The 14,754-nt window shown below is 42.2% G+C and overlaps 1 pseudogene; it reads left to right on the top strand.

Moving 5' to 3' along the window:
• The first annotated feature begins 4,903 nt into the window (after positions 1 to 4,903).
• Positions 4,904 to 6,603, top strand: LOC101835882 (annotated as a pseudogene).
• The last annotated feature ends 8,151 nt before the right edge of the window (positions 6,604 to 14,754 follow it).

The raw sequence follows: 14,754 nt of genomic DNA, 5'->3' as shown, positions 1-14,754 counted from the left end.
ATCCAAAGCACCTACCGCATGGAAATACATGCACATCCCTCACTCTCTCTCCTTGAACAATGGAAATACATTTCTCCTCCAAACATATTCCCATATATGTGGGTACAAGAGAAGAAGGGATGATTTGACCTAAACTGATTTTGTATGCTGACATAATAAGGCAAAATTGTGTCCCCAAGTAAACTTTTAGGGAGAATTTCCTATTTACCATTTTATGCTTATTCATAGTTGGACATACATGCTTGAAATCACATACACAATGGAAAGGGACATGCACATAAAGAAATATTTACATAACCTGTCTGTTAATCAAGATAGAGAACTATCCAAACTACACCTTAGCAACAAAACACCTCCTTCTCTTGAGCCCCATAACAAGAATTGGGGCCCTGAAGCATCTTCACTCTGTGGACAACACATCTTGCAGTGTGTTTCATTTTTTTCGATTGTTTTGCAGTATGTGGTAGTTGCCCCCATAATCTCATAGGGAATGGCACTATTAGGAGGTGTGGCTTTGTTGGAGTGGGTATGGCTTTGAGGTTTCCTATGCTCAGAATACCACAGAGTGTTTGAGTTGACTTCCTGTTGCCTGCAAGATGTAGAACTCTCAGCTCCTGTACCACATCTGCCTTCATGTACACCATCCAGCTTCCTGTCATGATGATAATGGACTGAACCTCTTAAACTGTAAGCAAGCCACCCCAATTCAATGTTTTCCTTATAAGAGTTACTGTAGTCATGGTGTCTTCTCACAGCAATAGAAAACCCTTACTAAGACAGAAGCTGGTACCAGGGATTGGGGTATTTCTGTGATAGGCCTGACCGTGTGTTTGTTTGGAGGAATTTAGACTTTGGTACTCTGGCTTATGAAAGCAGAGGGATGCTTTAAGCACTGATTAATAGGACATACTAGTAGGAGCATGGAAGGTAGAGTTGCTAAGAATCATTTGGACTGTTCAGGGCTCACTCAAGAGGTTTCAGAGGAGAATTTTCATGTGCTGCCTAGAGATCAGTTTTGTGATATTTTGGTGAAAAAAAAAAGTGACTGCCCTTTGCCCTTGAGGGCTCAAGTGAAGAGTTTTAGAAGAATTCCATTCACAGAAGAAATCTTGAAACAGCCTAGTATAGACTCTGTCACGTGATATTAGTGGTAATTCTAATGAAGACTTATAACGAAAAGGAGAAAGTTGAGCAGGGTAAATTACAAAAAGTACATTTTGGGGATAAAAGGAGCACTGGGAAGTGGAATCGAGCTAAGTCCTGTGTTCAAGGAGATAAGTGGATTAAAAGATGGAATAAAGGGAGTGGTGACCTCAGGACAAAACCCCACCCAGATAAGTTTCCTACTTGTGGAAAGAAACTAAAGAAAATCTTAGAGCTGGCTGTGGTGGAACACACCTTTAATCCTTGCACTGGGAAGGTAGAGTTTGGTGGATCTCTGAGTCTGAGGCCAGCCTGGTCTACAGAGCAAGTTTCAGGACAACTAAGCTTAGGCATTGAAAGACAGAAAGCTGATGGAAATGTAATTGATGAACAAGGGGATGCATGTTCCAGGCCCAGAAAGCAGTGGAACTTGACAGCTTTGGACACTTGGTTCTGGCTCTAGAGTTAAGGATAGAAAAAGGAAGTTATGGAATAAAGCTGCTGAGACCAAAAATTCGTCAGAGGTGCCCATGAATGGAGGCTATTGTGTGAAGCTGTGAAGTTGAAGCCTGGATTACCTGGGAGAACCCAAGATACCAGAGTTATGGGATGCCTGCTGAGGACAGCTACTAGCAGCCCAAGAGACAGAAGTGTGTTGCAGCCAACAAAGGTGAATGGAATTGGAGATCTGAAGAATGTTTTGACATCAGACATGGAGACGTAGAGTTTGGAATCTTCCCAACTGGTTTTCAGTGTTGCTTTGGTCCAGTATTTCCTCACTATGCTCCCTTCCCTTTGTTTTGGAATGGTAATATATATCCTGTGCCATTATATGCTGGAATTATGGGTTTTTTTATTTTTATTTTATAGGGAATTATAGTTAAGTGATTGCATGGATCTCAGAATAGACTTTGAACATTAGACTTGTAAACATTGTTGAGACCTCGATAGACTATAAGGACTTTTGAAGTTGGACTAAATGAATTTTGCATTTTGACATTGTTACAATCTTATTGGGGTCAGGGAGTGGAACGTAGTAGTTGGCCCTCATAATCTCATAGGGAGTGGCACCATTAGAGGCTGTGGCCTTGCTGGAGGAAACATGCCATTGTGGAGTCAGGTTTGGAATGTCCTGTGCTCAGGATACTGCCCAGTGTTATGGTTGACTTCCTGTTACCTGCAAGCTGTAGCACTTTCAGCTTCAGCACCACATCTGCCTGCACGCTGCCATGCTCCCTATCATGATGATAATGGACTGAACCTCTGGAACTGTAAGCAAGCCCTCTCAATTAAATGCTTTCTTTATAAGAGTTGCCGTGGTCATAGTGTCTTTTCGCAGGAAAAAAAACCTAACTAAAATAAGACACAGTACTTTACATCTGTATAGGATTTTATGTCATTCTTGTTTTTTGTTTTTGCTTTTTGAGACAGGGTTTCCTGTCCTGGTACTCACTCTGTGGACCAGGTTGGCCTCGAACATATACAGATCCACCTGCCTCTGCCTCCCAAGTGCTGGGATTAAAGCCGTGTGCCACCATGGCCCAACCCAGGATTTTATGTCATACTTAAAGATGAGGTCAAGAACCTGGAAATACCCAGCCCAGACACTAACTACCAATAGCATTTCAATATCATAAATATATAGAGAAAACATGTAATATTGTCTTTCTGAGTCTGCCTTAATTTGTTTATCTAATTCCATCAGTTTCTTCAAGTAATGTAATTTTATTTTGAGGATTGAATAAAACGCTGTTGTGTAGATGAACCACATTTCCTTTATCTACTCATCTGCCTAGAGGATCTGTATCTTGGCTATTGCGACTTTTGCAGCTATGAACATAGATGTGCAGGTATTCTATGCATGCTGACTTGTTCCATCAGGTAGATTCCTAGGCATGGCAGAATCAGATCATATGATAGATTCATTTTTAGCTTTTTGAGACCTCCCAGAGTGGCTGTGCCCATTTAGGTCCCCACCAGCAGTGTATAAATGTCCCCGCCCCCATCCTCACTACTGGCTGCCATCCTCTGTGTTCATAATGACACCTATTCTGACTGGGGTGAGATGGAATTCCAGTGTAGTTTTAATTTGAATTTCTTTGATGGCTAAGGATCTTGAATATTTTTCATGTACCTTATTGGTTATTTGGATTTCTTTTGAGAACTGTTGTTCAGTTTATTTGTTCATTTATTGATTAGATGATTTTTGTGTATGTGTGTTTAATTGTATGTGTTTTGTCTGTATTCCTCCGTCAGACACATAATCAGGCAAAAATTTTCCACCATTCGGTAGTGTGTCTTTTTCACTCTGACAATTGTTTCTTTTAAGTTTCAGGCAACCTATTTGTCAATTCTGTTATTTTATTTTATTTTTTATGATTTTTATTTAAATTAGAAACAAGCTTGCTTCATTTATCTATGTGTGTCTGTGTACATATATGTGAGTGCAGTCCCTGCAGAGGCCAGAAGTGGCGTTGGATCCCTTGGAGCTGGAATTATGGGTGGTTGTGAGAGGTCTGACACTGGTGTTGGGGACTAGATTTGGTTCCTTTGCAAGAGTAGGAGTCAGTCTAAATGGCTAAGCTGTTTCTCCAATACAACCATTTGTCAATTCTTGCTATTACTTTTCTTGCTATTACTTTGGGGGCAATAGAAGTCCTTTCTAGAGCCTCTGCCTATGCAAAAACCTTAAAGTGTTTCCCCTGTGTTTTATTCTAGCACTTTCACAGTTTCAAATTTCCAGGTCTTACTTCAAGTTCTTTGGAACTGATTTTTGTGTAGGGTGAGACATAGCAGTCTAGTTTTAGTCTTAAATATGAAGATCCAGTTTGCCTAACACTGCTTATTGAAGATGCTGTCTTTTCTCCCATGTATGCTTTTGATATATTTGTGAAAAACAAGATGGTTTGTCAGACATGTTGACTCACATCGTCATCCCAGTGCTTGGGAGGCTGAGACAGGAGAATTGCTATGAGTCTGGGCTACAAGCACATTATAGGGCAGCCTGGACTACAGGGTGAAACTGTTTCAAAAGCCAACAAAATAGAATAAAACCAATTAAACAATGGCAACATGAGATGGCTGTGTTTGTGGCTATGTGGGCTTATTTTGGAGTGTTCTATCTTATTTCATTGGTCTACACATCTGTTTTTGTGTTGGTGCCATGCTGCCTTTGTTAAATGACTCTGTGGTATAATTAATTTAAATCTTGGAGTTGTGATATCTCTAGTATTGCTCTTTTTGTTCAGGATTGCTTTGGCTATGTAAGTTTTTCTGTGGCTTCTATGAATTTTCGTTTTAAAAAAAGTTTTCTGTGAAGAATGTAATAGAAATTTTTATTGGGAATCATTTTGAATCTGCAGCTCAATTTCCATAGCATAGCTGTTTTTACAGTATTAATTCTGCCAGCCCATGAGCATGCAAGTTTTTCCATCTTTTAGTGTCCTCCTTCATTTCTTTCCTTGGTGTTTTGAAGGTTTCGTTGTTGTCCACCTCTTTCAGGTACTTGGTTAGGTTTATTGCTGTGTTAATTGTTTTTGAGGCTGATATGAATAGGGTCACTTCCTGATTCTTTCTCAGCATGTTAGTTACATAGAAAAGCGACTGATTTTTATATGTTGCGTTTGGACCCTGAGACCTTGCTTAAAGTGTCTCCCATCCTTCATTGTCATGGCAGTCAAGGAAGATAACTTTTACTGTCATCTTCTCCCTCCCACACACCCACATTCTCTCTCACAGAATTTCTTCTGACTTGTCCATTATGCAACTAAAGGATCAAGAAAAATTTGGGAGAGAACACCTACCAGAAAGGTATGGAATGAAAGAGCTTGCTTCTTTCCTTACTGCCTTCCTCCCTCTCTCTCTCCCTCCCTCTCTCCTTCCCTCCCATGGATGGACCTTTCTGGGGGAAGTTCAGGAGGGCTTTGTCCATTGTGAGACCAGAATAGTAAATTTACCTCACACATGTGTATACTGGCGCTACAGAACTCAGGTGAACTCAAAGAAAGGGCTCAATGGATAGGATTCAAATACCTTCTTTATTGGGTGAAGAAAAGGGTGTGTGGAGCAGCTGATGATTTCAGAAGAAAAGGAAATGCTTTTCAGAGAAAATGAATGCATAGTGGCCTGAGAGCAAGTAGTGTGGGTGTCAGGTGCAGAGTGTGAAGTTAAGTCTCCTTGTCCGTCATGGAGCTCAATCTTCCGGTTAATGAAATCTCAGGAGGACTTGAAGGCAGCTGCGACCATCTTTGTCCTTAGGAAATGATGAACTTAAGAAGCTGGAGCTTGAGAAGAGAAAGATCAAAGGATCCAAGACAGGGACCAGAGAGGTCAGAGAGATGGCTTCTGGACCTGTTTTCCCAGCTCAGAGTGTATGTGCTGTGGCACACTTCACTGGGTTGTGGGCCAAAAATGATGTGACTGTGAAGGAACTTTCAGGGGGCTGAATTTTATTGGTCCAGGAGCATGCTTAGTTAACATGAAGAGACAAATGTCGTGATTCGGTCTGATAGGGTCTAGATAGCTGATGCCAAGAGTTATGATTGGGCATGAGACATGGGAGGGACATTGAAGGCAGCCAGGAGTGGTGGAGCTCTGAAAATTTGCTTATAAAGTTGAAGCCATCAACCTTTGCTAAAGATCGTTCTCTGGCACATACCAGGAATGGGTTAATAATAGGACGAAGTCACATGTAAGCTGTGTGGAGTGATAGAGCCTACTGGAGCAGGGATGAAGCCAAGAAAAGGGTCTGACTGTAAAAGTATAAAATTTGTCTGGAAAGTGACCAGGTTCTCCCTCTTAGGGGCACCACCATGAGATGATTTGCAGGCCATACTAAGAATATACTGAGTGTAGCCTTCTCCGACAACCAGTAGATTGTCTCTGGTTCCCGAGACAAGACCATAAAGTTATGGAATACTCTGGGTATCTGCAAATACACCGTCCAGGATGAGAGTCATTCAGAATGGGTGTCTTGCGTGCACAACAGCAACCCTATCATCGTCTCCTGTGGATGGGACAAGCTGGTCAAGGTTTGGAATTTGGCTAACTGCAAGCTGAAGACCAACCACATTGGCCACACTGGCTATCTGAACACAGTGATCGTCTCTCCAGATGGATCCCTCTGTGCTTCTGGAGGCAAGGATGGCCAGGCTATGCTATGGGACCTCAATGAAGACAAGCACCTTTACACACTAGTTGGTGGGGACAGCATCAATGCCTTGTTTTTCAGTCCCAACCGCTACTGGCTCTGTGCTGCCGCTGGCCCCAATATCAAGATTTGGGACTTGGAGGGCAAGATCATTGTAGATGAATTGAAGCAAGAAGTTATCAGCACCAGCAGCAAGGCAGAACCACCCCAGTATACCTCCCTTGCGTGGTTTGCTGAGGGCCAGACCCTGTTTGCTGGTTATACAGACAACCAGGTACAGAATGTGGCAATTGATTATTGGCACACGTTAAAAGTTTATGACAGAATCCTAGAAATAAGGTGGCTTTCTGAAAAAAAAAAAAAGATCAAATCGACTATTAGTATGCATCCTATTGATCAAAGCAGGGTGAAGTCAACTCCTGTTCATTAGAATGCTTCCCATGAGCTAGATGTTATGTTGCATTATTGTGTCTAACTCTGCTTGAGTACGAGGGAGGAGCACTTAGCCATGTTTTAGATAAATGGTTTAATATTCAGATGAACCACACCACCTGCTGATAGCCACAAAGGCAGGAACAATGCATTCAATGTTACTTTACTTTGTATGTGTTTGGTGGCAAGAAGGCAATGTTTGAGGTGTCAATTTCTACTTCAAAGAAAGTCTTGGAGGCCTGTGAGATAACTCATTTGGTAAAGTGCTTGCTGTATAAGCATGAAGGCATGAGTTCAAGCACCATCATCCACGTGACATAATTGGTACAGTGCTGGTTGCTATTGCTGGGAGATAAGGATGGGAAGGGTAGAGACTGGAGCATCCCTGGGGTTCACTGTCCAGCCACTGTAGTCTAACTAGCCATGACCAAAAAGCAAGGTCACTGGCACCTGTGAAACAATGCCTAAAGTTGGCCTCTAACCTTTACACACACACACACACACACACACACACACACACACACACACACACACACACGCGCACGCACGCACACGAGAAAACCGTATTTAGTGTTTCTATGTCAGTCACTGACTTCATCACATGCTTAGGATTATTTTGAGCAATATTGGCTTTAACATGATTAGCCCTGTTCAGATTTTATCCCTTAACTAATGGTATTCTAAAATATTCTTTGTGCTCGATGTTTGGAAAGCCAATTCAGTATGAAGTCTGTGTATAAAACACAACTAGGAGCATTGATTTCTTCATTTGTGTACCTCTGGAGAGCAATTCATAAGGCAGGCAAGTTCTAACTAGTCAATCAATAGTCACTACTTAAATCAGGGACCAGCAGAGCCGTCTGTTGTTAAAAAGTGTGCATCTGAAGATGTTAAATGAAAATAAGAAACCGGCCCAGCTCGTGACATGTATTCAGTTTCACAAGATGGTCTGCAGGAAAGAGGCCTGCTAACTATATTTAGAGCTTTTCCTGTTTTTGGTTCCTGCTTGAAGAGAAGTAGGGAAAATCCAATTTCTCAAAATCTACTTAGCTATTATTAAGCAATTCATGGAAATTGGGCTAAGCAGTGCAGTTTACAGGGCTTCCCCCCCCCCGCCCCTGATAATTGCACAAACCAAAATGGTATTCATCTGTCTCTTTTTGGCCCCATTTAAGTACAGAATAAACATCTGTGTGGGGCTCACCCTAGAAGGCTAAGACAACCAGACACATTAACTACTGGAAATGCCATCATCTTGCCCATCCTGTAATCCTATTTCAAGAGTTAGTTACATAATTTTACCCCACACAGAAAAGGCAGCTCTGACCTGAATTACATTAAAAACCGGACCTTTCACTAAATCAGGAAGAAAGATTTTTCTTTTCTTAATGAACCGTGATTGGAAGACTGTGACAGGTGCAAGTGTGTGTGGACGTGGAAAGGAAATAAGAACTCCATTCATCATTTCAAGTCATTCAAACACTTAAAGTCGTGCTTTAAACATTGCAGGGTAGGGCTTGAATTGCGTGGTTAGTCCTATTTGCTTACTGCTTTGCATGTGAAAGTCAAAGGACAGCCTGAGCATAGGAGCCAGCATTTTGTTCTTTAAGATATGGTCTCTAACCACAACTGAGCCCCCTGGAAGTACCGGTCTCTGCCTCTCAAGCGCTGGGATTATGAATGCACCACACACCCCAGTTGTGTTTTTTCTTTTTTTTTTTTTAATACAACCCCCCTTTTTAAAATTTAAGTTAGAAACAAGCTTGTTTCACATGTCAATCCCAGCTCCCTCTCCCTCCTCTCTTCCCCCACCCTCCCCACTAGGCCCTCCAGTCCCCCACCCAGTCTCTACTCAGATCCCCAGGGAGGGTGAGGCCCTCCATGGTGAATCTCCAGAGTCTGTCATTTCATCCAGGGCAGGGCCTAGGCCCTCCCCCAAGAGTCCAGGCTGAGAGAGCATCCCTCATTGTGGGATGGGATAAATACTACCCTAGGCCCCATAGATAACCTAGACCTCCTCACTGACACCCACATTCATGGGGTCTGAGTCAGTCCCATGCTTTCCACACAGCCATCAATCTGGGGACCAAGAGCTCCCCCTTGTTCAGGTCAGCTGTTTCTGTGGATTAAACCAACCCAGTCTTAACTCCTTTGCTCATCATTTCTCCCTTTCTGTCACTGGATTTCAGGAGTTCAGTTCAGTGTTTAGCTGTGGGTGTCTGCCTCTGCTTCCTTCAGTCTCTGGATGAAGGTTCTGTTTCCCAGACTCTCTAGCAGTGGGATTGTATGCTGGCACTCTCCTGATTTATGTCTAAAATCCATATATGAGTGAGTAACTATCATGTTTCTTTTTTTGTGACTGGGTTACCTCACTCAGGATGGTTTCTTCTAGTGCCATCCATTTGCCTGCAAATTTCAAGATTCCATTGTTTTGTTTTGTTTTGTTTTTCTGCTGAATAGTACTCCATTGTGCAAATGTACCACAATTTTTCTATCCACCCTTCAGTTGAGGGGCATGTAGGTTGCTTCTAGGTTCTGGCTATTACAAATAATGCTGCTATGAACACAGTGGAACAGACATCCTTGTTGTATGAATGTGCATCTTTTGGGCATATGCCTAAGGGTGGAATTGCTGGGTCTTGTGGTAGACTGATTCCCATTTTCCTGAGGAATCTCCATATTGATTTCCAAAGTGGCTGTACAAGCCGGCACTCCCACTAGCAGTGAAGGAGTGTTCCCCTTTCTCCACATCCTCTCCAGCATAAACTGTCATTGGAGTTTTTTATTTTAGCCATTCTGACAGGAGTAAGATGGTATCTCAGAGTTGTTTTGATTTTCATTTCCTGAATGGCTAGGGATGTTGAGTACTTTCTTAAGTGTCTCTCGGCCATTTTAGACTCCTCTACTGAGAATTCTCTATTTAGTTCTGTACCCCACTTTTAAATTAGATCCTTTGGTGTTTTGAACACTTGCTTCTTGAGTTCTTTGTAAATTTTGGAGATCAGCCCTCTGTCAGATATGGGGTTAGTAAATATCTTTTCCCAGTCTGTAGATCTTGTCTTACTGACTATGTCCTTTGCCTTACAGAAGCTTCTCAGTTTCAGGAGGTCCCATTTATTAATTGTCGATCTTAGTGTCTGTGCTTATGGAGTTATGTTCAGGAAGCAGTCTCCTGTACCAATTCGTTCAAGAATATCTCCCACTTTCTCTTCTAAGAGGTTCAGTGTGGCTGGATTTATTTTGAGGTCTTTGATCCATTTGGATTTAAGTTTTGTGCATGACGATAGGCATGGATCTATCTGCAGTTTTCTATATGTCAGCCTCCTGTTATGACAGCACCATTTGTTGAAGATGCTTTCTTTTTTCCATTGTATAGTTTTAGCTTCTTTATCAAAAGTGTGCTCTGGTGACCAAACACAGGTCCCTGTGCTTCCAAGGCAAGCGCTTACCAACTGAGCCATCTCTACAGCCCCCATCAGTTCAGTCTTAAGGACTGGGACAACTGGTTCTGCATCTCGAATCTAGATGAAACTGAAGCTCATGAGGGCACACTTGAGGCTGGACTGGGAACCTTGGCTCTTACTCCAACATCTACACCACTCTTCCCCCCTCTTTCTCCAGGAATGGTTCTGAAGACAGAGATTTGATTTGGCAGTTGGGCCCACGTGAAGTCTATTCTTTCTCTTCAGTAAAACATCAGTAAGGAGAACCTCAGTTCACAGGCACTTGGAGGGGTTCCTCTCTGCTTTAGGCTATAGGCATTTCTTTTAGATAAACAGAGAACAAAATAGGTTATGTCTTCTTTCATGTATTTTGAAAATGCTGGAGGACAGGGTAGCTCACAGTCATAGGCTATAAAGTGCTACCTGATGTGGCTCTGAAATACATAAATACATACATGCAGATATATGCATATGGTTTATCATGGTTTTATTCGTGTTTAAAATTTATCCCTGCATTATTTTATTTTTATTAATTAGCCAATTAATTAATTTTTGAAGCAGTGATTGCACCTAGGGCCTCATGCATGCTAAACACACGTTCCACTCGTAAATTCAGTTTATGAGTGTGGAGATCTCCTCATGGCTGGCTACTCACTAAACTCTGCCCTCCCTGACCTTAGGACCTGGAATCTCAAAATCAGAGAAGCATGCCCTGCCCCCCACTGAGGAATGCTAAGAATTCCTTTTTAAGGCTCAAATATCTTAGTGCAGGTGGCTTAGAAAATATTTCTTCATGAGCTATAAGCCCTTTTCTCCACTGGGGGTAGTTTCTGCTGCATGGGGAGGTACCAAAGTTAAGTTTTGCCTACTTAACAATTTTGCCTGTGGCAGAACTTGAGTATTACTAAGAATAATAAGTGAAAATAGCTTAAACTCCATTAGTAATGTGAGTTCAGCCAATAGACTCCAGACCAGGAGAGGATGCTATTATAAATCATTATTATTTTATGTCCCTAAAATGAATATGCGGATGTTTACAGCAGGGGAAATGCAAGCCGGTACTCACAGTCCTCCTTGGAAATGATGAGCAGTCAGGCACCTGGAAAATGCCGGATGTCTTGTCCTCTAGCCAGCCTGCCCCTCTAGCCGGACATTTGCTGATCTTAAAAGACTGGCAGGTGTGAAAACACGCTTTCTCTTTGAAAGCACCCCGTGGTGGGGGAAGGTACGGGTATATGCACTGTCTGACCTATTGGAGGTGGTTTGCTTCATTCAGAAGTGCTGCCTCTCTCTCCCATTTTACTTTTAAAGGTAAGGTGTAATGCAGTCACGTGGGCTGATGACCCAGAGTTCACTTGTGCCGCCCACCTGCTTCTCAATGTCTCTCTGTCAGTAGAAACCTAGCAATGGATAAACTGACATTGGCAAAGGGTAGGGCAATGGTGCTGGGCATAGAAGTAGAGAAGTTCTTTATTAAGGTGCTTCATAAGAGGTTTCCATCAAACACAGAACAGAGTCAGTTGCTTTCGAGCCATGGGGGTTAGAAGAGCCAAATAGCATTAAAGGCAGGGGTGTTAACATGGGGATGTGAATTGTCTAAATGTGGCGGAGATGCTGCTCTAAGATGATAGTTGAAGAAGTGAACCAATGTTATAGATTTTATCCACTTCTGCCCATAGGTCCTGTCCTTCTCATAAATCATCATTATCATACCAGACAGCACAGCATCCTCAAGAAATGTAATGCACAGGGGAGAAAGATTACATGCTCTTATTAAAAGTAGCTTCTGTGGCAGGGTGAGTAGAACCCAGAAGAGATATGTATTCTGTAAAAGCTACAGCATTCAACAGTGAAGAATGGTATGGAATGATGGGGCAAAAATTTCTTCTCAGAGCACTAATGATTCAACTGTCATGAGCAGAGATGTGTATTTCAATGTTGCATTGAAATACATAAATATATATATATATGCACATCTATGCATATATATATATAATACAGTTTTGTTCATGTTTAAAATATATCCCTTTGTTGTTTTATTAATTATTCTGGTTTATTTGCATTCCTGCAAAGCCATAATAATGTGGCTTCAGCTTTCAGTGGATTTGTGGAATGTAGTCATGTTCACAATTTCACCATGAAAGGGAAACAGACTGAGGGTGATGAGAACAAAGAGCAAATAGAGAGTCTACAAACTTGCCCTCCAACACTTTGTTCGGCTCCTGGATTAGGAACCACACCTTTCCTGTCTCATCTCAGTCCTCCTACTGAGCTGAAGCTCTAGAGCTGGTCATTTGTCACTCTCTGTGACAGGTCTATTTTTGGGAGATCGTCCAGTGGCTAGTCCACCTGATGTGACCTGACACTGCAACTTTACAAGACTTCTCCATCCTGGCCAGGCAGTTTCCCTAAGACAGTCAGTCTTCCCTGGGTACCAGAATGGTCAGCATCCTATATTGCTCTACTTCATATTGACTCTCTGCACTCTGCTCAGAGACGGCTGCAGGATAACTGAAAGAAGAGAACGGAATGCTGTGTGCATGAAGATGTTCTGTGTTAAAAATGAAAGGCAAACATTTGTGCTCAAGCTATTCCTTTTGTACACACTCACACACATGCATACGCACATGGACACTCATGCACACATGTATACAGATCATGGTTTGTGAATTAGTTAGAAAGTTAGATTGGAGCTGATGACACCTTCTTTTAATACTCTACTGTTTTCTTCCTTCCTTCCTTTCTTCCTTCCTTCCTTCCTTCCTTCCCTCTTTCTTTCTTTCTTTCTTTCTTTCTTTCTTTCTTTCTTTCTTTCTTTCTTTCTTTCTTTCTTTCTTTCTTTCTTTCTACCAGTACTGGAGATTGACACCAGGTACTTGTACATGCTAAGTGGCTGCCCTACATCCCCAGCCCTGTTCAACTGAGGTGTGAGGAACATTTAGTATCACAAAGAAAGCATCAGGGGAGTGTTTCTCTTTTGTTGCCTGGTTCCCGTGGACTCAGACCTGCATTTAGTTGGGAATGAAAATGTGGTATGTGGGATCTTTTTAGTACCCAGGAATTGAGTTGCTTTGATTTGTTTGGAAGCAGTTGGCAGCTGTGTATCTTGTGGCCAGGATACAGAGAAGAATGTCTTCTTGCCTCCTCACTACGGGGAGTAGATGTTCTGTTGGACCCAGGATATTACATATTTGCTTGAAAAAAAAAACGTGCCTGCATCAGCTTCTGAGCTGTTCCATCTTCCAGTGGGAAGGAAAAAGGATGCTGTTTTCAGACTTGAATCAAATTAAATGACTTCTTGGAGACAGTCCCCTTGGCTTACAAAGAATAACACAGACATTCATTTTACTATAAAAACATGAATTTCTTTCCTTTTTTGAGTCACTTATGGGCTCCACCCTTTATAAAAATGGATTCAGCTGTAATGTTACAGTGAGGCAGGGTTTGTTTCTGTTGCTGGTATGATAAATATGGCCCAGGTAATACAGTTCAGATTCTATAACTCACAAACACTACTTATCAGGGTTTAGGAATGGTCTAATTCAGGTATCCAGAGCCAGGAATAAACATGAATAAGAAGTTTTTTTGAGGGGTAGGAGGAATCTGTGGAATAAACTCATGCAGTGACAATTGTCTTTTAAAGCCATCTTCAATTCTAAATCACATTTCCAAAAAGGTTGTGTCTACCTTCAACACAGGTTGTGTCATCCTCAAGGAATGTGCTTTTATGGTTTTGAGACACCATGTCTCCTTGAGCCTGGAGCTGGATAACTAAGTCAGGTGGCTGGCCAGGGAGCGCAGATATATGTCTGTCTGTCTCTTCAGCACTGAAATTACACGTGCATGCTACCATGCCCAGCCTTTTTTGTTTGTTTGTTTGTTTGTTGAGTTCTGGGGATCAAACTCTGGTCTTCATGCTTGCCCCCTAGGCATTGACAATTCCTCAGAGCTGAATGAGTCTGAACGGGTGAAAATATGAGGACTTCAGTGTTAGACTAGCAAGGTTCTCTGCTGCTGTTGAGAAGGGTCAGAAGAAATGTTTTTCTCACTGAGCTGTCTTCCCAGCTCTTCTTGTATTCTTCCTCGGTTTCCACAGCCTGCACTGTTTCCTCGGAGCCACATTTTAATAGCTGGTTCCCACTCCAGCTTTTCTCCTTTGTCAAATTGCCTCCTGAAGCTCCATAGGTGAACACATGTTCCTGGTTCTGGTGTCTGCTCCGTTCCTGGACACAGTCTCTGAAACCTGCCTGTCCTCCATTGTCCCCACACTTCCCCCAGCTGCTCTCATATATTAGCCAAGGCCTCTTAACTAGTGTCTTTACAACATTTCTCCTGTGATCAACAGATGGAATAGAACTTCTGCTTTAGCAGGCTCAACAGCCTCCATGCTTGAGGAGTGCTGTACATTGTGGAAGAAACAGGGTTGAGGGATCTGGAGAAGGTTCTAGAACATTGAGAAGCTGTGCTGGGATTGGAGGTGTGAGGAGAATATAACTCTGAAGATAAAATGAATGACTTAGTATATGTCTAACTAGGCAGTTTTTTTCCCCCTTTCTTTTCTTTTAAGACACAGTCTTAAGAAAACTG

The sequence above is a fragment of the Mesocricetus auratus genome, unplaced genomic scaffold (genome assembly GCF_017639785.1).
Source record: "Mesocricetus auratus isolate SY011 unplaced genomic scaffold, BCM_Maur_2.0 Super-Scaffold_100013, whole genome shotgun sequence".
NCBI lineage: Eukaryota > Metazoa > Chordata > Mammalia > Rodentia > Cricetidae > Mesocricetus > Mesocricetus auratus.
The sequence above is the reverse complement of the archived record's forward strand: the minus strand, read 5'-3'. Positions and strand labels throughout refer to the sequence as shown.